We start from the raw sequence: 25395 nt of genomic DNA on the forward strand, positions 1-25395 counted from the left end.
CTTCTCTCTCTCTCTCTCTCTCTCATATCTCTACTCTTAACCCACAGTTGACTTGAGGCAGGCTTCAGGATGAGGACAACAGCTCTCATCTAAACAAACCCAACCTATGAATAGAACTAAACGTCAGTGTAAGCATCTACAACATTTTTTCCACATGCTGATGGATATTAGGTTGGTGACCTGTATTTCTATAGAATTTCCATTTTGGATTACATTGGGTTACATTAAAGGCCTTTCAGATGCACAGATGCTCTAATCCAGAGCCAGAAAGCAGCAGCGCCTCTGTTCACCCTTGCCAAATGTTCACATGCCTGGGAGTGTACAGGCATGTCCCATTTTATTGTGCTCTGTTTTATTGCACTTTGCAGATACTGAGGAATTTTGTTTGTTTCCTTTTGGTTTGGGTTTTGGTTTGTTTTTCCAAATCGAAGGTTTGTGCAACCCTCAATCAGGAGGGTCTGTTGATGTCATTTTTTCCAATCACATTTGCTAATTTTGTGGCTGTGGCATTTTGGTGATTCTCACACTATTTCAGACCTTTTTGTTATTATATTTGCTATGAGCATCTTTGATCAATGATTACAACTCACGGAGAGCTCAAATATAGTTAGCATTTTTTAGCAATAACATATTTTAAATTAAGGCATGCATATTGTTTAGACCATGATATTGCACACTACCCAGACTAAAAGGGTAGTAAAACATAACTTTTCCATGTACTGAGTAGCCAACAATTCTTTTGATGCACTTCATCTTATCCCTTGCTTCATCGTGGTTGTCTGGAGCTGAACCTGCAGTGTCTCCGAGGTGGGCCTGTATTTTCTCGGAATGTTTCAAGTTCTCGCTCTAATAAGACTTTCTAAATACTGTTGGTTTTGGAATACCAAATCCTACAATATACTTTGCGTTTAAAGGACAAAAGGACAAATTACATGCCATAATTGATAAATTGAAAATACAGCTACAGATAAATGGAATTTTGAAATCAAAACTGGAAGTTGCAATCATTCTGAAAAGTTGAGCTTATTTAAAACTAAGCACTTACGAGAAGAAATACTACGCAGACACTCTGGAATGTCTTATGGGAACAGCTCATGGGGGAACAGCCCAAGGTCAGGGAATAATGACAAGGATCTCATGTTGCTTTATTCATCCCCTAGAACCCAACAGTACCTTCTTAGGCTGCCAGCCGCATTCCCATAAAATGGCTTGCTCAAGATGAAACTTTGGCCTTTATCAAGGGTCTTCAATTTACAAACGATAGCACACAGCCGTCTCTACCTTTAGTGAACTACTCAGAACATTTTAAAAGACTCTGCTCTATCAGAACTTTGGTCTAATGAAGGAGGTAGATTACACTTGACTTGCATTATTGAAGGAGATAAATTATACTTGACTTGAAATCATAATTTCTTCAGAAAAAACATAACTAATCGGTGTTATTTTTATGAAGCCAATCTCTTTGTGTATTCAGGAGAGGTCCCTAAAGTAAAGAGACAATTGAGAAGCAATAGTTCTGTAGAGATCCAGGTACAGAACACACTCAGGCCACTGACATAGTAATTGTTGTCTAGTTAGGCTCTGAAACTTTGTCAGACCTATGGCCAGAGAGTTTTCAGTTGCCTTGTCCTGAAGAGGATGCACGCGGGGGTAGGACTTGAATGGTGTGCCATTTTCAGGGTGTAACCAAGTCACTCAGTTACGTTCTGCTTGGATGCCCCTGGGAACTGCCTTGGAATGAGAAAGAATTGGAACAGCCTCGTTTTACAATGAGATTGGTCACTGAGAAGGGCAGACTCCTGGAGTAAAGTTAGACAAAGCACCACCAGCCGTAGGAACTAGGACGAGGCCTAGGCTAACGGAAAGGATAATATTTTCAAGGATGTAAGGAGAGCAAGGGAAGTGGAGGTGATCCCTTCACTCCAATACTCTTGCAGGCATATGGAGCATGGCAGTGGGGAGTTCTGGAGCAGATGATATTTGGCCAGCTGTATTGGGTAGGTGGCAGATGGTGGTTTTTTGGTTTCTTTTACCACCATCCCCGTATGTAATCCCTAAGCAGATATTCTTGATGCTGCTCCAGAAACAGTCGTTAATTTTCTAATTCTCTCCGTTCTTGCTGCTGCCACTCAAGATCAAGCCGCTCTCACAGGCACTACTCATCTACGATGGACCCCTCCATCAGTTCTCACACATCGCCAGAGCGATAGTTTAAAAGTCTAAATTGGACTATATTATTCCCCAGTGTGAAACTCTGTGACAGCTTGTCATTGCACACAGAATGCAAAGAAATTGTTTTTCCCAGGCTGCCAGGCCTAACTCTGTAGTGGATTGAATGGTGGCTCCCTAAAAGATAAGTCCCCACCCAACCCCCCAGAACCTGTGGATGTGACCTTATTTGGGAAATTTTCTTTCCATTTGTAATTAAATTGAGGCCCTTGAGCTGGGAACATCTGGATTGTCCAGATGGGTCTGTATACAATGGCCATTGTCCTGGTAAGAGACCACCCATGGGAGAGACCTATGGAGGAGAGGGCCGTGTGGAGGCTGAGGCAGATTGGAGTATGTGTCCACAAACTAAGGAAAACCCAGAGCCACCAGAGCTGGAAAGGACAAATTCTCCCCTACAGTCTCTGGGGAGTCCTGCTGGCATCTCAATTTCAGGCTTCTGGCCTCCATAACTGAGAGAGAATCGATTTCTGTTGTGTTAAGCCATCAAACTGTGATAATTATTGTGGAAACCAAAGGAAAGTAACACACTCTCCATCCACATCTCCTCCCCTGATGCACGCCTACTCTCGTCCTATTGGACTAGCCTAATTCACCCCTTGCCATTCTTTAAGTAGAATACGCTTCCCGTCTTCATCTCCCTGGCCTGCTGGAACAAGACACCGCAGACCAGGTAGCTTATAAGGAACAGCAATGTATTTCTCATAGCTCTGGAGGCATGAAATCAGAGATCAGGAGCCAGCATTCATGAAGACTTCACCCTAATGACCTCAACACCTCTCCCAAAGGCCTCACATCCTAATACCACCACATTGGGCATTGGGATTTAACCTATGGATTTGACGGAGGACACAAACATTTAGGCCTAGCCCTCCCTCAAACTTGGAGCCTTTAAATTAGCTGCCTTCTCTGCCTGGAATATTTTCTTCTAGATCTTTTTGTCTTTGAGTTCTTTCTTGCCATTATAGAAGTTAAGCGTTTCTTTTGCAAAGTGATCTTGCTAGACCAAATCTGTATAATATTTCCCCTCAGCCTTTCCCTGTCTCGTCCCTCTTTTATTTTCATTTCAATACTTATCTCTATCTGATCTTTTCTGGTTTATCTGTCTACCCTCTTAGATGCTCCATGAAAGAAGCTCCATGAAAGATGCTCTTCACTATCTGACTCACTACAGAATCCTGAGTGCCTAGAATAGTCCCTGGTATTCAGGAAGCATTCAATTAATGTCAAATGAGATGCATACCAAGAGGCTATCGAATCTGATGGGGATGAGGGTGATAATGTCCAATATCTAGGAATTTAAGAAACAAACCAAGTCCTTAGTCATTGAGGTCCTGGGATTTGGGTTATGTTATACTACAAAAGACTTAGACTTATAAAAGAGGACAGGAATCCCATAAGAGATCGCAAATACATATGGGGGCACGGTCTTGGCACTAAATTGGTGCTATTTCCCAAAGTAGTATATCTCTGCAAAAGCTATTGGAGCAGAATATCAGGGCTAAATCTAGAACAATGATGTCATGAGGCTGAGTGTGAGAGTGAGGCTACAGAACATGGCCAGGATTTGTTCTACCTATAGGGAGAGTCCATTGCCTACCATGAACTGGAAGGAGGGACTAACAACAATGGGGAAAAGTCAGGCAATAGGAAGCAAAAAACTGCAACTGTCAACTGCTCTGGCAGGAAGGAGACTTGGCTTTCTGATAATCCAGATGTAATTTTCTAGTGAACTAGATCAAAGGGGCTAGATCCTTTCCCAGCAAGGCTAGCTTCATATTAGGTTCAAGTTTGAATGCAATAACTTAAAATGATCCCACATGTTCTCAATGGTACTGCAGCCCTGGAACATAAAAAGGCCATATCCAAAAGTAGGCAGACACTGAGCACCCACATTATCTAGCCATGAGGGCTGGGAGGGGAGAGCATCCCTGATGATGCCATTATTCAGCCTTTTGTGTTCTGTCCACTTTACCAGCAATTTAAGAAGCCTAATGAGGTCATCCTAATCCAACTCAGAAATTGAGGAATGCATGTATCCTGAGGATAATGAATATCATCTGAGAATACAGTAAACCAAAAGGACTGCTATATGACCAGGAGGTATTAGAAGCTACTCTGTTAGAACCACCATCTTCACGAATTTTCCGCAAGTAGGAGAGTAAACTAGTGCAGTATCTTTGGAGGGTCTTTGCGATTTTCTCATAACATTAGCCTAATGATAGCAGCCAGAAAACTATGGAAATCCTACTTGAAGGCTCGCAGCTGTTCTAGAGTGCTCAGAGATAAGGTGTATTGATGTTACATCTCGCAGGATATAGCTTGTCCTATAGAAGTCATTTCAGCATTTTTCATTGCCTCTGACTTTCCCAGAGGTTCTCTGTTGTTACTGTTAGCTGTATATTTGGAAAATGAAAAACAATAAGGTTGAGGAAAAGGCCTCCTGTATGTTTGTGTCTGGAGGAGTAAATGTGAAATAAATATATATAATGCATGGTGGTTGATATTTTGTGTCATCTATCTTCACTTGTGAGGAGAGATGGGATAAGTCATTCATGACTGTGCCAGTCCTGATCCATTCTTCATGAAGATAAACGTCACATTTACACAGACCACAGCTATCACATGTCCTTTCCGACCATAGATTTAGATCGGTTAGAGCAGGAGGTTGACTGGGTGCGGTTATTTGAAAATCAAGACACTTTTGTTGTACCATCTCGTGTACCCACATATCCTGATCCCTGTTGTTAAACTAGGGTACCGTTGCAGCTAAAGAGATATTTAAACAGCATATGTATTTTCACCCATGTCTATATTTCAGATGCTCACTTCACTCTAATTTAAAATTATTTTCTGCGTATGCCCAGCGCAGAGTTCTGCAGTGGCAGTTGATTAATAGGATACAGTGTTGGTTCTCACATGGTGATAAGTGGTATAATGAAGAGCGCTATGGAAAAAAAATGATAAATAAGTGGTTAATTCTCTCTGTGGGCAAGTCAGATGACAAAGGAGCAAGTCAGAATAGAACTATTGAAAATTAATAATATTTGAGCAGCTTTGTTAAGAGAAAACCACATGGACACCCAAATTTTCCCTGATGTACAAATGGCTTCACAATTGGATTTTAAGGCTGTGTCAGAGCAAGTGTCTTCTCTGCCCTGTGCCTGTGGACCCCCTATAGGTAATCAATAGAAAATGAACCCTTTATAACTTGGTACTGACTGTGCTTATTCTGGTTTTGTCTGTAATTACTGTCCTACATATTGAATGTCTGAAGCTAGAAGACTTTCCATTGAAACAAAATTATTGGCTGTTTTTCTCTTGGTTGGTACATGAAAGTTTATACAACCAGACGTAAACTGAAAAGGATCTCCATAAGTCCCAGAAATTTGATTGGCAAACTGAACATTTCCAAAATCACCATCTGTCTGAAAACTCTTAGTTTGAACCCTATGAAATCATTGTCAGTTTCTGATTTGGGACATACCAATTTTATGTGTTTCATTCTAATCACATGGATGAACTGTGTGACTCAGACTCAGGGTGTACTTTCAGGTGGTTCTTTCTGTATATAACTAAGCTATTTCATTTGCTTATTGAAGAAACATTTATTGGGCACTAAATGGCAGTAACTGGATTATGTATGCACATAAACTGGAATATAGTACCTGTCGTAACAAGGTATGGAGCCTACTGATGCTGAAAGACACATGGGTAGGCAAGTACAACTCGGATGTCTAACACAATCATTGATAATTGCTCAATACGTGTTCTTTCTGTTATATCCATATGGTTCAATGTGTTTAAAAAGCACACAGAAAAGCAAGTTGTGGGGCATCTGGGTGGCTTGGTCGGTTAAGCGTCCAACCCTTGATCTCAGCTCAGGTCATCATCTGGGGGTGGTGAGATTGAGTTCCGCATCAGGCTCCACACTGGGTGTGGAGTCTGCTTAAGAGTCTCCCTCACCCTCTGCCCCTCTTCTATCTCTCTCTAAACACACACACACACACACACACACACACACACACACACACAAAAGTTCCTACAACTTTAGGGAACCTAGGAACAATGAATGACAAAAGTACCTCCTTCCATCCCTTAACTTGTTCACAGTAAAAGATTATGTACTGGGCAAGGCACTAGCCTAGAGCTCTAAATATTTAACTTCTTGTATTAACTGTTTTCACGTATCAGTCTTTCTCCTTTTAAATATGACCACATTGGGCAGCCCGCGTGGCTCAGTGGTTTAGTGCCACTGCCTTCGGCTCAGGACATGATCCTGGAGTCTCGGGATCGAGTCCCACGCCGGGCTCCCTGCATGGAGCCTGTTTCTCCCTCTGCCTGTGTCTTTGTCTCTGTCTCTGTCTCTGTCTCTCTCTCTCATGAATAAATAAAATATAAAATATATTTTTTAAAAATAAATAAATATGACCACACATTACTTAACCTCCTTATACACTAACATTTTCATCTGCAAAGTGGAAAAATATAATCTCTTCTGCCTACATCCTATAATTGTGAAGGTCAGATGGGATAATGAATATGAAAGGATTTTCGAATCTGTAATGTACAATATAAGCAAAAAGTAAGATTCTCATTACCATCTTTCTTGTTGCCAATCTTATGTTGATGGTGCTATGTGAAAGATCAAGGTGGTATATTTTACCGTGTCCAGGCCTGATCATGTATTTGGGGATAAGTAGCACGTTCAGCCCCAAATAATCATTTTATAAAAGTGGGTGACTTGTTTAGTGACTCCTCAGGTCAGTAGAGAAGTATTTAATATGCAATGAATGAAACTCTCTCAGATAACAATAATCATTCCTGCTATCCAAGAGCTTATGATGTGCCCAGCTTATTGGTTTATGGGCGTCACCTCATTTCATGTTTGGAATAACCTTCTGAAGTTGACCCTGAACTTTACAGATGGAGGAATTGCAGTCTAAAAAAGATGATAGAATGGGCCTAAGTCACAGAGTTGCTACATCTACTTAACATCTGGGCCCTATCACATGCCTGATCCAGGATTCATTACCCTCTCCATCTTTGCACTCCCTTCCCTGCTACATAATCTCCATTTTCTCCAGGGAAGCTCTCAGAGAGGCACTCAACTTCTCTAGTAAGCTTTAGTCTCTTCATCTGTAAAACTGGACTGCGGATGGGGCTCCATCCATAAGCAAATCACATAAACTCCATGTTCTGGGACCTCACAGTGTTGGAGAAGGCAGAAATGCATACATTTGCATTATCTCTAGTTGTGAGAAGGACAGTGAAGAAAAAGAAAACCAAATAAGGGAAGAGAGAGCAATAGGGGAAGGGCAATTATGTTCTAGGCAGCATAGCCAAGGATGGCCTCTCTGACCTGGAAGAAGTAAAGAAGCAAAGCGTGTAGGTATTTGGATGAAAGGTGGTACCATGGTCATATGCATGCAAGGCTACAGGTCTGTTTGGATGAAGAATGTTCCAAACAGAAGGAACAGCAACTGCAAGTTTTCTAAGGTAGCAGATGTGCTTGGCGTACTGGAGGAACAGGGTAGAACCGGCGTGGCCAGAGTGGAGGGAGTAAGAGCAAGAGTGGTAACAGGATAAGATCAAAGATGTAGGAGGGCTATGGAACAAAAATATAAATGGCCTCATAGGCTACTGGAAACACCTTGATGTTACTCTGAGTGACATAAGAGGCCTTTGAGCATCGAACAGAAGAATGAATGTGATCTGACTCTCATTCTGACAGGATCTCTCCACTGTGTGGAGGAAAAAAGTGAGGAGACGCACACATAGAAGCAAAGATACCAGACATTGGACCAGGCTATTGGAATAACTCACTTATGCAGCTAGAGAATGCACTAAGATTGCACTCCACTAGTGGTGGAGGTGACGAGACTCCATACACATGATTTCTAATGTATAGGCAATAGGACGTAAAGGTGACAGGACTGGGTGTAGAGGTAACATGAGGCAATAGTGGGGATGAGGTGGAACACGTGGAGATTCAAGGGGACATTGGCCTCAACTACTAGGAGGACGATCCCTGGAACGATGCTTGGCATATGGTAGGAGCTTAACATTTTTTGTTGAATGAATGAACGAATGGTTGGAGTTGCTATTAGTAAAATCTTTCCTGGGGATGGAGGTTGAGTTGGAATCAAGGGTTTTGTCTTGGACAGATTGGTTTCCGATGGCTCCATGTGGAGGTCTCGAGTTAGCAGTTGTATATACGAGTCTGCGTTACAGACTGGAGATGTCTGTCTGCAGATGGTGTTTACAGCCACTGTGAGATCACGTGGAAAGGAAGTCTAGACAAAGAATGGGTCCACTAAGTGCAACCCTGATGCACTCCAGGGTGTAGTGGCCTGACAGATAAGGCACAAGTAGTGATGGAGGTAGAGCAGATTAACCAAGGAGATAGAGAATCGAGAGAGTGGTTTCCCAGGAGCCAAGTGCAGACAGTGTTTCGGAAAGGACAGAGTGGTCACTACATCAAATGCTGTGCATTTTCATCTGATACGAGAACTGAGAATTGGCTACTTGATTTAGCCATGAACATGGTTTTCTCCTCCTACCTCTTCTTTCCCCGCTCTACACATGCTAATTGTTACCCAATGCCTCGCTCTCACATCACTATAAATCCCCGACGTGTTGACTTGTCAGTCACATTTCATATTTCCTATCTCAAGGGTTCTTGAAACCAGGAGGTTTGGGGAAACTACCTATGAGGTTGAGTTCCACATCTTTTAAAACCAATAATGGAAAACCCACAGATCACCTCTGAAACAATTTTTAAGTATATTCAATTTTACTTAAGTGGTAATAATAATAATACTCACCAGTGATATATTGCTTTGAAGTCTGAGACGCACATTTACTTACATTATCTGTTCCAAACAGAACCATCTAACACGGTAAAGTGCCCAGCTTTGAAGCTTACAGCATCAGACTGTACCACCTGCTAACACCTCCTTGTAGGAGTCACCAACAGACCCGCACTTCACTCCTCCTCATTCCTTGAAGATTTTAACACCTGCCTCCCTGCTGTTCTTTCCAATCCCATTGCTGATGGAATCGGTGGTGGCTTCAATACCATGTCAGTCCCTTGATCTTGATTACTAATTGTGTGGGTTTTTTCCATCCGTATTTGTTCAGGGTTTCTTCTCTATGCAGTTTGCACCAACTGTATGTCGAAGCTTCGGCTGTAAAGATCTGTGTTTGTGGGAATCAGAGATTCTATAGTTGACCTCACTGTGCTTTGTGCTCTCCCTCCATGTTTGCCCCAAACACTGTGTGGCCCTCAAGCTCAGAATCTAATTTTTAATCTGTCATTGCCATAGGAGTATGTGTGTGGGGCCGGGGCGAGAGGTTGGGAATTGGGGTGCATAGGAGGAGGAGACACTATCTCTTTTGTTTTGGGATGTGGACAAAGACACAACTCGAGTGTACAGCCGATGCCTATGTCAAACTCTTAACGTCCCATTTGACTTTGGTAATTGGGTGTGTTCTATTTAACTACTCCCTACCCATCTTCAAAATACTTTATCTCATTTGAACTCCTGAGGCGGTTTTGATTAAGATGCTGGATCAGAGAGAAAATGTGACCTATTGAAGGTTATGCATCTAAGTCAGAATCAAGTGTAGGCTATAGGCCTTCGGACTCATTGGCATGAAAAAATGCATTGTTCCAAACGGCCAGTGGTTAAAATAGCTGCCTTGGCCCTCTGCCCAGGAGAATGTTAAAATACAGTGGCAATTCAATAAATATTGTCACCAGTGTTGTCTGTGGTGATGGTGGTGGCAGCAGATCCAGAAATGTGCTGAATTGTTCTAATGGATGCTTTTCTTTACATATATATATTTTTTTATTTTGTATTTATTTATTTATTTATTTTAGATTGGCAAACACATTGCCTGTTTACAGATTAGAGACCACAGTGGAGAGCTAGGTGGGTGATGATTCATGCTAAATCTTTTCCCACAATATGCTGAACACTACAACAGCAGCTAATGTGAAGTGGCTCATTATACACTGTCAAATCCAATCACAGCAACGACTGGCTTTGCTAGCACGCGCAACTTGTGGGAAGCCCAGCTCCTGCAAACCACTACTGAATTTAAAAAAAAAAAAAAAAAAAAAAACAGGCTGCAGTATAGTAGGAAAGACACAGTCACTGAGTCATATTTGCAAATTTCTGGTATGTTTGTCTTTGGCAGCTGAGAAACAGCCTTCGTGTTCCCAGCTTGACACCAGAGATGACTCTCCTTGGGATTCACTTCTCTTGTGAGTGCCTCCTCCTTCAGTTCTACTTTATGGGCCGAAGATTTTGTAAGGGTAGGGGTGACTCGAAGGCAGATCTGGAAAAGGGGTTCTCCTACAGAAATACTCCCAGTGCTCCCTCCTTGCCCTGTCGTCCACCAGCCAGTCGTGCCGTACGCATGAACACATGCACCGCCTGTAGCGCAGCATCCATTGGTAGCATTTCTACCTCCTTAGCGAGAGGCCATGAGGCAGCAGGTGGGGGCACTGACTCCTTGCTCTAAGACTTATGACTGTGTGTCTTTTTGCCTCCATTTAATTGTAACCTCCTGGAAGGCAGGGTCCTAGATTTATTGATCTATTTAGTCTAATCCCTATAAGCCATAGTTGTCCCTCCATAAATATTTATCCGTAAAATTAATGCATTCCCTTCTAAGGAGTCCATAATTAAGCTAGGGACTGGGGTTTAATCTTCTTGCCTCCCTCGTCCCTAGCACAGTGCCTGATAGATAGTAGGTGGAAACTACATGTTCCTTCAGTGAGGGAACAAGGGTATGAATGAGTCCATCAATCACATGGTTCCCTGTGGCCAAATTAAAGGCTTGAGCAAAGCTTTTCCAATCATCAGGGACAGAAAAGTGATGGCTTCCAATCCTTCTTCTTCAGGCCACCAGGAGTATTGCCCTAAAAGTGGTTGTTTATTTTGGAAGGCAAAAGCTAATCTGAAGCTATTTTCTTTATTTTTTATATTCAGATATCTATAAAACAGAAAAACACCAGAGACCTATTCATTGCTCACAAATGATCTATGGGGTAATAACGTGCTTGCTTTTCCAGCTGTGCTGCACTTTGGTGCTATCCTGGGCTTAATTGAAAATATGCTGTGACCTTGGTTTTGTTCACTGGGCATGGGGGGGTATAATTGGCATGAGGCCTCTGAAGAACTCCCTTTTAATGAATGTCATTTGGCTAATTTGGGGTTCGCCTGCGGGAAATAACGTCTGAAGTCCTGTAAAAACAAGATGCGTTTTATTTGCATGCAGTTCACATGAAGGTAATGACTTAAATGTGTGGGTTTTTTTTTTTTTAACTTTTTATTTTGCCATAGCCATCCGTTGAATTCTAAATGCTATCAGTATGATAATAGTATTGTCCCTAACAGTCTCATGTTTCATCATAATTAAATAAACAGCTTGTGAATTGCAGTCCAAAAAATGTCTGTGTTCCACTCTTAACTTAAGGGGTTTCCATAGAAACTGTGGGCAGCAAGTTTAACTGACATTCGTTGGACTTGAGGCTACACGCAGCGTTGCTATCTCTGTTTTTCTGTTACTCGGTGTAGACATCTCTTTCTCTTCCTTTAACCCTGGAAACCCTCTCGCCCTCGGTTCCCCTCCTCCTCCTCTTCCTCCTCCTCCTCCTCCTCCCCCTCCCCCTCCCCCCATCCCCTGCTCCCCTGCTCCTCCTCCCCCTTCTCTTATTAGCAACAAGGAAGTAATTTGGACTCAGTTAGATTTAACAAATGCAATAATACTAAAATGAGCTCTGATACTTAAGTGTAATTGTGTTATTAGCTGGAAATGTTTTTCTTCAAAAACAAAAGAATTGAGAGTGAAGTTTACTAAGGAAACACATGCTAGGAAGAAGGAACCCTTGGCTGCCAGTTGAAAGTGTGCAGGCTGTGGGTCATGGTCCATGTTTCCACCCCAGCGGTGGCTTTTCCTTGATTCGGGGAACCCACACTGATGCATTTCTTCCTCCTCAACCCTGATTTTCAGTCTTCTAAATGGAGCATAAAATCACTGGGCTGACCATATTCCAGGAGGAGGAAGGAGTTTATTTAGGAAAGAAAAAAAAAAACATGCTATATATCGTGTACCTACTGTGTGCCAGGTATTTTGCTTGGTACTTGCGTTTAGGCTTCTTAGTTAACCCCACAAAATTCATCGCCAGGCAGTGTGCTGAAGGGAGAAAACAGTCTGGAGCTGGTGGTCGAAGTCTAGACCCCACAACAGCCCGGTTGAAAAGTTGGCTGTGGTGCCCAGATGCTCTGTCTTGGTTTCTCATAGACAAAATGAGGGTGAGTGAGCACTTCTAAGAAATGGTGTTCCATTAAGATTAGTTGTGATAATGGAACCAGCCCAGAGGAGGGGTGCTTTGCTTCATCCCTTTAGAAACGAGTTGCCAAAAGGGTGAATTGCTTCTCCAAAGCCACGTGGCTAGTAGAGGGTGCATCCATCCCTGCAGTGGCTAAAGGGGCTCAAAGGGGCTAAAACTGACCTGAGGTCACTAACCACTCGTGTGATTTGGGCTGAGCCCCAAAACAGTATCTACTTCATGCGGTCGTTATGAGGATGAAGTTTACTGGGAAGTGTGCAGAGTATCCGCCACATAGAAAGCTGTGGTTTTTACCCTTTCTGCCTCCCCCATCCCCCCTTTCTGATTTTTTTTTTTTCTCAATTTGGATCCAAAGTAAAAAATGACCAGTCTCCAAACCCTCTGTAATACATGCAGTTTTATAGGCTATAAGTCATCTATCTCATCATTTACAAGTGAAAGTTACCCTGATGATGAGAAAGGAAAGCCGAGAAGCTCTGGCACCCCCATGACGGGCGAGGGACAGGGAGATCCAGAGTTCCTGACCAGATCTCCAGGGAGTGGAAGTGGAAGTGGAGTTTTTACCTAGGTTTCAGGGGTTCCTTTTAATATCAAAACTCTCAGAGTCTAGTATTCTTAATTTGGGTTCTATGGTCACCAGTGTTACAGCTTCAGCCTGGCAGGCTTTAATTCCTCCTTCCAAGGAATGGTGAGAGGAAGACCCTTGGAGCAGGAGGGGGAAAGCAAGGAAGGAGAGGGCACTTACACAGTCTGTCTCTTGCAAACCTGCCTACAGGTCATGCTCCCAGGACCCCAAGAGGCTTGCAGGAGCACACAGTTCTCAATCCCAAGGCCGGAAGCAGCATTGATTTTGCACAAAAATGTGCTTGAGTGGGGTTGGGGTGGGATGGGGAGGGGAAAAGCCTGAAGAGAAGGCATGCATCAGGCCGAGAGGGTGGGGGGCACCTAGAGAATTCAGAAGAGGGTGAACAGCTTGGCCAAGATGGGACGGACACCATGGCTGGAGAGCATACTATTGTTATCCCACCCTCAGCCCCATCCCCCTGCGTGCGCGCGCGCACACACACACACACACACACACACACAATTAATCAGAAGGAACATTTCTTTAATATATAATCATCGTAAGGCTTCAAAGAACTTGGACTAGAAAACATTAGCTCTGCCATTTTTGCTTGTGGGCACTGATGCCTACCTCATGATGAGAATATTCATTCTGTGTGATCTCTGAAAGAGTCCCTTTAAGCTCCTTTCTCCATTTTATGTTAGTTTCTTTTTTTTCTTAAACTAAATAAAGAATCCCAGAAGCCACTTAGCCAGACACACAGAGATTGTCGTATGTCACCAGGTGCTGGAAACCTATAAGCAAGTAACCAGAGCACAGACCACCCGGCTGTGCGACAGACACTGTGCGTCCTCTGCCCGGGACGCCTCACATGTGTTACGTGACCCATGGAACCACTGCCAAATCAGTAAAACCAAATTCTTTCTCATTACTGCGGTGGAAGTTGGTTATAAACAGAGATTTTGATATTTTTCTTCCACACCCTAATGGATCTTCTTGGCAGGTCTGGGATTGGAGAGAGAGAATTAAGAGAAGGGATTATCATAGATTCTCCAGAGCAAGGTCAGCAAGCTTTTCCCGTAGAGGGTCCACGGGTACGTGTGTTGGGCTTTGCGAGCTTCTAGTCTATCACAACCACACACTTCTGCACTTTAATGCAGAAGCAGCCATAGATAATACGTACATGAATGGATGTGTGAGTATTCCAATAAAACTTTATTGAAAAATCATAGGTGGTGAGCTAGATTTTTGTGTGGGGGCAGTAGTTTTCCAACCACTGATCTTAGAATTTTGCCTACATCTGTCTCCACCTTCCATCTCGGTGCAGGAGACAGTTGCACCACCTAAAAGATGGCATTGAGGAGTGTAGGGGTGACCCCCACATCACCATTTACCCTCCCTCTGTAGATTTTGCCTTTTGTTACACTTCTTTTTGATTAAACTTTATCTTTCCAGGATTTCTTTGGCACAGAAGAGCAAATATTCACTCTTCCTTCACTTTATGGAAGGGTACAGAGAGTTTAAGGGGTTGGCATCAGTGTCACCCAGCCTCTGTGATATCTGTATTAGAATCTGTCACCTTTGTGGTTTTGTTTTTTTCACTTGGATTATTCTAAGATGCATCCTTTAGAGAATAAAAAAAAGAAAAAAAAGATAGTGGGAGAGGTAATCAAGGAGTAATTTTCACTATCCAAAGAGAGGAAAAAGTAGTTCACTTCTGACTTCAATAGGAGCATGCACAGGCGTCCCTACTTTCTTAGTCCATTAAGATACGATTGGGGATCCAGTTGCTTATTGCTTTTCGTGGATTTTCTTCATCTTTTTTTCCCACAGTATGTTTCTGCGTTGCAGACAAGTGAATATCAGATAATACTTGGAGTCCTTGTTTTGCACAGCACTGTACTGACCGAAGCTTGTTCATGTTGGAACGGAGTCTTCATGTTGCAAAGTTCCATGGTAACTGAGAGCGAGTCTGCTACAGGAGAACTGTGCAAAAAAGAGCACTTGGTGCCAATATGCATGACCTGTGTGTAACACGGCACCCAGCGAAATGAGGGCTGCTTTAACTAAATAACTAAGAATCCAATTTCCAAATGTCTGCATCTGCCATATAATTCCCTCTTTTGTGGTCATTAGGGGGAAACAAAGAAATCACTGATTACAGTCATTCCCATTATCTGACATGTCATCACCAAGGTTTTGTCATTATGCAATGTTAACAGTGTTGAGGTTACTTGAAACCAGCTCCAGTTCCAATTAGGAGGCCATCCCTGCTATCTGCATTCTGATTAAAGGACGTTGCCTGGAAATCACAGAAGGAGTCTACTCTGTTTCCTCCCCTTGCTCAGATCTCATAAACACAGACTCGATTAAAGAGAGTTTCCTTATCAGGTTTTTGTGGGTCATTTTGGTGAATTTATTAAACTCTTGAGTCATGCTGAAAACTGCCAGGTGGTGACTCGAAGATCTTCAGTGGGAGCCAGACCTTGATGGAGGGGGTTGCTCTGATGTTTTAGAGAGTCTGAAATATACAGATGTCAGAGCAGCCAACCATGGGTCAGGAATCAAGGAAGCTGGTGAAAACTGAAAAGAGTCTCCTGGTGTAAGGGTTGGGGAGCAGAGATGTGGAAATTATAATGTCATGTCAGCCTCTATTTCAGCTAAAAAGCAGAGCCTAGTCCAGGCCCTCATGTTTTTATTCCTCAATTTTTGAAATAATTTCTTCACAGACCTCAGACCTCACAGGGTACTCTTCCCTGTCCATGCTTCATACTATTGCAAATTTGTTTTTCCCTGGATACTCCTCCCATAATGCTATTTCCTTCCAACACAAGGAGAACAGTCAAGTCCCTACAACCCATCTGATGACTTAATACAGAATCTAAGTTTTTTTTTTTTTATCTATTTTTCACATTCTGGTATTATTTTAGTTATCCTACCTTCTCTCCCACTGGTTGTTAGTATGGATTCCTCATAGGAGTCATCTTGTGCCTCTCTGCCCCATGTGCATGTTCACTTTCATACGTTACCCACCAACCACATGCTCTTCTCCAGCAAACTCTCTTCTCTCTCTCTCTCTCTCTTTCTTTTTCTATCTATTATTGTGTTCTCCTAAAACATGCTGTACATTCTTGTCTAGCACTTTCTGCTGCACTAAAATCCCCTATTTATTCTTTACGAATCCCACTATACTGTGAGGCACCTGATAGGAGACACTGGGTCCTATGTGTCAAGAACTGAGACCTGTACTTACCCAAACCCACATCTCTTACTAAAACCCATGTCCACATAGCCTTCCCTGAGTGTTCACCCCTTCCTGGTTCCCCCTGAACACCAGGCGACTTCTAATTATCTGCACAGCCACCTACACACACACTCACTCAGTGCAGCGACTTGGCATTGGTTCATGACTTTGTTGTTTATGTTAGGCTTGTCACAGTACAGTGTTTCAGTGATCGGTGACAGGGAGTTACTGAGTGGAAGGGATTCCCTCACAGGGGAAGTTCACACAGTATTGGTACACATACTTGGAATCATGTATTATTAGAGCTGAAATGACTATAAAATTTCTCTCTCCCAGCATCCTACTATGACATGAGTCCCCAACATCATTAATACTTTGCCTGGGGATATTTTACATATATGTGTGTATGTGTGTGTGTGTGTGTGTGTGTGTGTGTGCATGTTTGGTTACTGTCTAGGAAATTTGGGGTTTGTACTGTTTAATAATAAACAGGGAAGAAAGTACCTAACACAACATTAGAAGGTGGTTTTAAAATCGGAATGACTCTCTGCATGTGGTATTTATTCTCTTCAGATTCCCTAGCATGGCAATTTAAATTACATTACTCATTACAAAAATCTATATGCCTCTTTGGATGCTACTGTTGGTTTGTTTGTTTTCAACCCATAAAGGCAATGATGACCTTGCACAGAGCATTTCCTAAGGATTAATGAGCAGTTGAGGGTTAATGGCTATCAACTCCTCCTAGCTAGTCATCAATCCAAAGGAAGCATGGGAAGCAAGGTCATTAACTGCATTATCAACTTTCTGAAATCAAATCCTTCTCTATCTGCCTTGCCGAGGGTTTATGTTTAAGATAGACTTGTTAGATTTTCAAGTTTCTTTAGTTACTTGCCCTGTCATTAACATGGACACAAAAATATATAAATGTTAATGTAAATATGAATATATAAAAGAATAAGCATTAGCCTCTGTGGACTGGAAGAACAATGTCCTGAGTAAAATAAGTTTTCATACTTTGATTAAACATAGTTTGAAATTTTCAGCCTCTTTTATCTGCTTTATTTATTTTTTCCTATTTCAAACTGAAAGCCTGGAATCATCCTACTGTGCATCCTGAGAGGCTAACACATGTGTCCAATTTCTGCAGTTAAACCTCATTCAACAATAGATTTTGTGTTTGTATGTGTATTGTGGGGGAGAGGGGAGATTCTTATTGGGGTTTTGGTTGTATTAGTTGTAAATGGGTATTATTTTTTGATGCATTTCTGTTATACAGTTGATCTTCACTAATATTAATAAGCATGGTATTTTCTCTTTTGGCCTCAGTCAGAATTACCCAAGATATTCCAAGAAATAGGTAGACGTTAACAATTCAGTTACACTACCTCAGGGCATTTTCCTTTAAGGAATAAAACTATGGCCAAATGAAGGATAGTTCTGGACCAGAGAAGTCCTCATTTCATCATGCAGCATCCTGATTCTTACATTGACACAAATTCCTTAAAAAAGTGGCATGAAGTGGCAAATTGTCACCTGCATACCACTGTTAATGTATATGGCAAGGATTATTGTCACCAGGGAAGACTGCATTCCAAGACCTTTTCCAGTGGACATTAGTCTTGAAGAATCTACTCAAGACATAGGTTTGGTCCTAAGTTTTAGACTCTCAGAAATTTGAATTGGGTAAGCTCATCATAAGAAAGTTGTAGTCACACTTATAAACGCATAAGAAATGGATATAGAGAGCAGAATGCCAGTTGGTTAAATTATACCTAAAACTATAACAGACACTTCAAGTACTTCAGTCTGTCAAATCTTTTTATGTAGAACTTAAACTTTTTTGGAGTCATAAATCTCTTTGAGAATATGATGGTAAAACCAATGAATAATCTTCTTACAAAAATACACAATCTCCACATTTATACAAAAATTTGCATATAATTTCAAGAGATTCATAAATGGTTTAAAATTCATTCGTGAGCTTCTTAAGAACCCTTGGATTGAACTCTGCATTTTCATAGAAAAACATTCTAATTAAATAAGGCAGTTGATGAGAAATCAAACTAAGAAAACTTAATTGTGTGATTCAAATTGCCTTAGCATCAGATTATAATTGTCTGATGTATCAATCATTCCTCATAATTGGACTTCAGCTGTCACCGGGACTGGATAAATAACAATAACAATAAATACAACAAATGTTCATACAGTATTGGCTATGTATCAGGCACTGTTTTAAATCCTTCCATATATATAAACTCATGTATTCTCACAATGATAGAGTACATAAATCAGAGTATCCGACCTCTAGGCAGTTTCACAGATGGATACTGCACACATTTTTATCTCTGATTTTTTTTTAGATTCTATATTCCATTAGCCTTCACTTAGTTATGTAAGTAGTTGGTACATACCAACTTTTTCTTGAGATTCTTTCTTTCTTTCTCTTTTGCTCTGTTTTTGTCTTTCTTTCCTTCTTTCGTTATAGATGTGTATATATATAAAATATATATAAAATAAATATATATTTATGTATAAGATATAAAATAAATATATAAAATATATATTTTATATAAGATATATATAAAATATACATATATAAAATCTATATAAAATACATAATTAAATGTACTATGTACTCTGGATATAATATTTAGGATACAGCTTATTTCTGGTAAATAGAAATTTTTACTTAGTTTATTGTTTTCAGTCGCACATTTAGAAAAGGCAATCTGCCTTTTCAGAATTTATTTTTACATTTTTGTGTGTATGAGAGGGCAAGGGGTAATTATCGAACCCTCCTCTTTATCATTTGTACTAAGTTGTATAGCATTTTAATTTTTTTGGTTCTCATGCAGGCCTTATCAATGGACCTTGATATGTTATTTGTTATTACAAAATTAGTTTATCATCCTGGCTCCTGACTATGAATTAAAATGTAGGCTACATTCAATAATGCAATTCAACAAATATTTACTGCATGCCCAGACATCATCCAGTTCCTATCTTTAAGAAGCTTATGATTAAATATGTTGGATACATACCCAAACATGTAGATTCAAACACAGATTTGATAAATGCTATAGTCTCAGCATTATAGACACTCATGGAAGGATAGAGTCATACCAGCCAGTAAGACCAACGAAAGCCAAATAGAAATGGTCATTGTAAAATTGGCTCTGAAACTGAGTACAATTTTGACAGAAAAATCAGAGTAGGACATTCCTAGCAATGGGAAAAACAGGAACAAGTCTCTGAAGAGGAAAAGTAGGAGGCATATTTTTAGAATCAGAAACAGACTGCAGCCTAGACTGTATTATGGAGAACAGTGGGAGGTAAGACAGGGAAAGCAGTATGGCGCAGCATCATGGAGTGTCCTATGTGTCACACTAAGGCGGTAGTTTTTAGAGGGCAAATTTGCCCTCCAGGGGACATTTGGCAGTGTCTGGAGGCACTAGATCCTCACAACTGGGGGTGCTACTGGCATCTAGTGGGTAGAGGCAGTAAAGGATTTAGGCTTTATTCTCTAAGCAAATGGGAACTATTGGTGGGTTATGTTTTCTTGAACGGTGATTGCCTAGGTTCCTGGGGCTTGTTACACTAAATCTGCAAAGTGTTAACTGTGTAGATCGCCCCCAGGAAAAGTACAAGAAGAAAAGGCCAATTTGGGAGATAAAAAATGACATATACTAGCCACTTTGTGGCCCTTTTACCTGAGAAAAGAGAAAGAACTAAAAGAAAAAGGAAAGAAGTGAAGTTTTCATGCACTCGTAGGATCCAGACCTAAAAATATTAGTGCAGAGGAGAATGCAGGCATTTCTGATAATTGGAACAGTCTGATTTCATTCCCTGAAGAATGAAATATCAAGCAGTATATGGAGCTTAAGGTTTTAAGCTTTTTTCTTCGGGTATTCATTTCACAAAACCAACAGAGCAAACATCTATCATAAAAATACAAACATATCTCTGAACACCTCAAATCCCACCCTTTAATTTGAGAAACAAATCAGTCATCTATATTTCATTTCTTCATAAATAATAAACGTCAAAAAGTGAATATGATCAAAAGGATTCATAAACAGCCAGACACTTCATGCCAGGTATGTTTATCTCTCTTGCATCATGTGAGACTAAACAAGCAGGCAAAAAAAAAAAAAAAGAATTAATTTTATTTTTAGCCTTGCCAAGTCATTGGCTATATTTATGGTTCTGCTTTTCTAACATGAAGTAGATTTGACTTCTTGTAGCTAAGACAGAGTTGGAGCTGCGACCACCTACCATAATCCCTTGCCTATTCCGTCTTGTTCCTTTGGATTGTGACAAAAGAATTAGGAGGTCTTTTTCACTCGTGGATTTTCTAATTAATGGTTCAGATGAGTTCCAGAAGCAGAAGCACGATGATCAAGAAGCTCTTCCATTTTAAAGGGGATTTGAAGACTACTTGACTTTCTGCCATATGAATTCTTGTGCTCTGTTCTAAGTGGTCTGATCCAATGAAGTGACTCGGAAACTGAGCCAAGCCTCTCTACTTCCGATGTCCATGTAGGTGCAATGTGAAGAAGCAACTCAGGAAAATAACTTAGGCGTTATTTACATTAGGATTTTTAAGGCGACCATGTTATTTTAGGCACATACAGCAGAGGGCATTGTCTGGCCAAACTTAAACAGGGCTGCTATAGACAATAATAAAGAAAGAAAGAGGGAAGCCTTCCCCTGAAAACAGACAAACAAACAAAATAGAAAAGAGAGTATGGAAACAAGGAAATGAGCTTTATATTGCGTTGTGCTCCCCAGCTTTTCTTTGTAGGAAGGGCTTTTATGAAAGTAGTTAAACACTAGACGAGCATCATCTCAGAAATTGAGGCAACTCCTACTCTATGAGTTGGACTCTACTAGGTGGTAGGGATCAATTAGTGAATGTGACATTACTTAGGTCCTCAGTGAATTTAGAGCCTTAACGATCTACAGGATACTTCTGTGTGCTTATACACTATTCATTCATTCATTCATGCATTCATTCAGCAAATATTTAATGAACATTATGCCAGGTGAAATCTACTGAATAGGACAGACAAGTCTCTGCTCCATGGAACATTCCACTCAGATGAGAACATTCATCTAAGTATATGAGAAAAATATCCATACTAAGTCTTACGATGGAAATTAAATATGGTGATGTGATTGATGGTGGTAGAGGTGCTCCTTTAGGCTGGATGGTCAAGGAAAAAACTGAAAAGGAAAAATGTAAGGGATGTTTTGAAGGACAAGGAAAACCAACCATGCAAAAATAAAAGGACATTTGTTGCAGGCAGAGGGGGCCCTCTTGCAAAGGTCCTGAGAGGGGGAAAAAGCTTGGAGCATTTGAGGACCAGACGAAGTCCAATGTGGTTGAAGACAGAAGGGAGGTGAAGAAAAGTTGAGAGGCATGAGATGCAGGCAGGTATCAGACAATCTTGATTTGGGGACCAGAGCAGTTTGCATTTTACTCTAAAATGATCTGGAGCTAATAGGAGCATTTCAATGGAAGGATGACATGAACATATTTTTATTTTAAATATTCACCTTAAATGCCATATGGAGAATTAATTGTGGTAAGGCAATTGCAAAAGTAGAGAAACTGGTAAGAAGTTATTTCAATGGTCCAAGTTAGAAATGAAGATGATCTGGCCTAGAGAGGGTCAAAGAGGAAAAGCAAATGGATCCAGTTATATTTTAGTAATAGAGTCACATGAATAGTGTTGTGCTGGATATAAATAAAGAGGGGAAAAAAGAAGATTCTTACATTTTTGCATTGAGCAACTGGGTGTGTGGCAGTGGCATTTTTGGAGGTACAGGGGCAGGTTTGGGGATCTGTTTTTAGTATATGCTATGGCATTTAATTCAAGTTATTCTTTCAATGTCTATTTATTAATGTTATTACCATCACTTCCACTTAGAAAGGTGCAACTCGGAGAAGGCTGATTTGCCAAAGATCAGTCAATCAGTAATACTAAGCCAACCTTCCAACCCTCCTCATTACATTCTCGATCTGATTTTTGTTCCTCTAGGTTTTGCTAATATGAGTTTCTGGTTCTTTCTGTGCTTCAGCATTGTTTCAGGTTGGAAAGTATAATATTTTGTTAGGGAACCAAAACTGAATGTATGTCTAGTAAGTCCTTTGTGTGCAATTTCCAGAGTAGGCATGAGCAGCACCAGTGATCAGAGATGCCTCTTTCCTGATGGCCACATCATAATTTCCAAAAATCATCATCTGATCTCTGTGTACACTGGTATTTCCTAATGTGACCCCATAAAGTAGCTAATTTTGCCTTCACTGGTATTTCACGCTCAAGGGATTTCAACTAGGGCTGATTAATTTCCACCTGCACATCTCAGTAGTCAGATCATGAGGTTGATGATCAGTTTCATTCAGGTTTAAAGTAACGCTAGGGCCATTGATTATTAAAGTCATAGGACTTTTCCATCAACCATTCCTCTCTAATTTCTTTTATATACAAGGGCAGATCATTCTTTTTACACACGGTGCTCTCTCATCAAACCCTTTCCTGCCTAAGGGGATTGTGGTTTCTTCCTAAGTCTCTTTATTGAAGCAAATCCAACTTTCTACCAGGCTTGCAGAGCCCCTCAGTTGGGCCAACCCAACTATCTAAATTCTGCAGCATAAGCCCTCGGCTTCCAGTAAGCCAGTTTTCCCTCATTTCATGCTCCTACTCATCTGCTTTTTAAAGTAATCTCTTACCTCCTCCACCACCACCCTGCCTCAATGCAAGTTTATGTCCCTTTAAAAACCTACATAAAATCCTGAATCTTCTTAAAACTTTCTCTGATTATCTATGACTTGTGACAATGCTTTATGGCACTTAAATCTTGAATATGTTGGTTCGCATTATATATACAATATATAGGACACACACATATATATACATATATATATACTTTTTTTTATAAAGATTTTATTTATTTATTCATGATAGTCACACAGAGAGAGAGAGAGAGAGAGGCAGAGACAGGCAGAGGGAGAAGCAGGCTCCATGCACCGGGAGCCCGATGTGGGATTCGATCCCGGGTCTCCAGGATCACGCCCCGGGCCAAAGGCAGGCGCCAAACCGCTGCGCCACCCAGGGATCCCTATATATACTTTTTTTAATTTTTATATGTATCTGTACATTTCTATTATAGTTGCAATAAGATTATAATGTTCTAGAAGGCCTAGCCCCAATGTCATTCTTATAATCCTGACTCTACCGTCCAAACAATAGCAACATGTTGGCCACATGCTTTTTTTTTTCCTTTTCTTTTATTTTTTTTTAATACATTGTTCTCTCTATTCACTATTTCTCCTCACCTAATGACGCTGTGATTGTGTCACCTCTAAACTCCAAACATATGTATTCTTTTACTATAAATGAGGTAAGTCTTCGAGAAAAATGAAAATGCAGACTCAGGCGTCATCATCTTCTTCTTCTCTAATCTCAATTTCTTACAATTTTCTAGAAACGTTGCCAGGTCTGTGTGTTCAGCCAAAGAACCTCCTGTTGACTTGACAGGTTGAGTCCCTGGTTTACAGCTATTTAAATGTTGTATCACTTCCATTACATTTGCCTAGAGGGTCAGCCCTAGGCAGAGTTACAAACATTTTCTTCTCCCTGAAAATCTGCAGAACCACATAATAGTATTTAAGGAGTAGAGAAAACTCAACAGACTTGTGAAATTGTGTTTCAACTGGGGAAAAAAATGGAACTATGTTAGAAAATATTTCTAAAATAATTTTGATTTGGAGAAGTAAGCTATCTTTGATAATGGCGTTATTCGAGGTGTTGTTTTTCCTTCTCCTGTATATTCTAGTACTCTTTAAAATTTAAAGAGTTATCCAGAGAAATGACTGCAATAGAAAGCCTTCTTAGCATGGTAGGGATGAGTCTCATCTCCTTTCTGACAAGCAGTTCATGTTGCCTCAGCTTACTTTGTTTCCTTGGGTAGGTCTCAAATGTATAATGGTACAAGAAATCAGAATTTTTCTACCATATTACTTATTGTTTTTTTGCTATTGGTTGCAGAAAGAGAGAGATAGCAAGAGGGAGGGAGAGGCAGATGAAGAGGGAGAAAGAATGAATATGTACATTATCAAGATAGGGTTACTGGTAAGTAACCAGAAAAAAAATGTTTTGTTTATATTGTAAGGGATTGAATATTTTACATACTAAGAAAATATAGAGGAAAGATAGTCATAGGATTCATTACTTCAGCTGCCCATCCCAAATACCAAGAATACAAGTTCTTCCCTTCTTTCATTTTCCTTCCTTGACATAACAGCTTTATCCTCGGGCCTCCTCCTCTCTTGGCCACAAGATGGCTTCAGCCACTCTAGACATCTTATACTCACAACAATATCCAGAAACATAGTAAAGAAGTATCACTCCCCCATGCTTTTTTTTTCTCCTTAGCAGGAGAAAAAAATAATTCCCAGAACCCATCAGCTGACTTTTCACATCTCATTAGACAAATGGTGTCATGTGTCCCAGACCTAACCATTCTCTGGAGACAAAGTGGTACAACCAATCCTTGTTTAGGCAAGAGCTCAGCAGACTATAGTCCAAAAGTTAGCCCTGGGAACTAGGAATGTTCTTGAATTTTTAAGTAGTTAGGAAGAAATGTTAAGAATAATATTTTGAGGAGCACCTGGGTGGTTCAGTCAGTTAAGCAGCTGCCTCTGCTCGGGTCATGATCCCAGAGACCTGGGAAGGAGCCCCATGTCAGGCTCCCTGCTCAATGGGGAGTCGGCTTCTCCCTCTCCCTCTGACCCTCTACTCTTACTTGTGTGAGCTCTCTCTCTCTCTCTCTCTCTGTCTCTCTCTCTCTCCCCCTCCCTCTCAAATGAATAATGTTTAAAAAAATAATATTTTGAGACATGTAAAAATGGTATGAAATTCACATTTCAGTGCCCATAGAGTTTAATCAGAACACAGCCATCTCCATGCATTTACCTTT

General features: G+C 40.7%; 1 protein-coding gene across 4 annotated transcripts in view; it reads left to right on the plus strand.

Moving 5' to 3' along the window:
* LRRC4C (leucine rich repeat containing 4C) overlaps positions 1–25395 on the plus strand; it is a 184004-nt gene that overhangs the window by 151565 nt on the left and 7044 nt on the right. For 2 of the 4 annotated variants that reach the window (XM_041773508.1, XM_041773507.1), the window contains exon 2: positions 10435–10501. The exons of the other annotated variants lie outside the window; for them this stretch is intronic. The gene's annotated coding sequence lies outside the window, so the exon portion shown is untranslated. The remainder of the gene's footprint in view (positions 1–10434; positions 10502–25395) is intronic. 4 annotated transcript variants of the gene reach the window in all.

Source organism: Vulpes lagopus, chromosome 11 (genome assembly GCF_018345385.1).
Source record: "Vulpes lagopus strain Blue_001 chromosome 11, ASM1834538v1, whole genome shotgun sequence".
NCBI lineage: Eukaryota > Metazoa > Chordata > Mammalia > Carnivora > Canidae > Vulpes > Vulpes lagopus.